The sequence below is a fragment of the Sinocyclocheilus anshuiensis genome, unplaced genomic scaffold (assembly GCF_001515605.1).
Source record: "Sinocyclocheilus anshuiensis isolate Anshui unplaced genomic scaffold, SAMN03320099.WGS_v1.1 C32312548, whole genome shotgun sequence".
Classification (NCBI taxonomy): Eukaryota; Metazoa; Chordata; class Actinopteri; order Cypriniformes; family Cyprinidae; genus Sinocyclocheilus; species Sinocyclocheilus anshuiensis.
Genome location: NW_015614654.1, coordinates 1 through 860, shown reverse-complemented (window position 1 = coordinate 860; position 860 = coordinate 1). Strand labels below are relative to the sequence as shown.

General features: G+C 36.3%; 1 long non-coding RNA gene across 1 annotated transcript; it reads left to right on the top strand.

Annotated features, from left to right (window-relative positions):
* LOC107682537 (uncharacterized) lies at nucleotides 1-822 on the top strand. Its single transcript, XR_001633522.1, has 4 exons — nucleotides 1-23; nucleotides 142-248; nucleotides 597-608; nucleotides 731-822. It is a non-coding gene; the product is annotated as an uncharacterized LOC107682537 (long non-coding RNA).
* Nucleotides 823-860: the final 38 nt, after the last annotated feature.

The following is an 860-nucleotide window of genomic DNA, read 5'->3' as shown; positions in this document are numbered from 1 at the left end:
TCACATTTGAAATGATAATCAAGGTAAGTTCATGGATTGTTCTGGCTTTCATGTGCTGTATGTTCCTCAGTATGTATGTATACAGTATATGCAATGTATAACATAAATATACTATGTATATTGTTATCATATTTTTCTCAGATGATTGAGCAGGGATTGATCTTACATGATGGCTCCTATTTCCGTGACCTGTGGAACATTCTGGACTTCATAGTTGTGGTGGGAGCTCTGGTGGCCTTTGCTCTCACGTGAGTCAAATGAATCCAAACATGAGATATAACAAGTGTAAATTAGCATTCTGTTGGTAAATCTGAAACATGTTGATGAAGCTTTTTAGTTGCATTGCTCAAATGTTTTGTTATTCATCTTCAAATTCCATTAATGCCGTGTGACAACTACATGAGTTATGTGAGGAAAAACATTCGGACATTTCAAATTCTTGACACATTGATGTTAGTTGATGCTCTCTTTTCTGTGTTGTAAGTATAAAGCATTTCTTTGTTCATTGAGAAGCTCTCTGGTTCAGAATGCCTGTCTGTTTCTCATTTTTTTCTCTGTTGGTCTTCTTGTGGATTGTGGCTCACGGCATCTGGCAGGAATGTGATGGGGTAAACACATTCTCTTGTGATTTTGTGCCATATAATAGTGTGTGTGTGTGTGTTTGTATTTGTACATGAGAAGTAGGACAGTTTTTTTATTGTTTAGTTATATATGTTTTCATGCTATACAGGAGTAACACAGGAAGAGACATTAAAACCATCAAATCACTGCGTGTTCTCAGAGTATTGAGGCCTCTTAAGACTATTAAAAGACTTCCCAAACTCAAGGTATGTGAACATGAAAGGAATACACAACCGTTC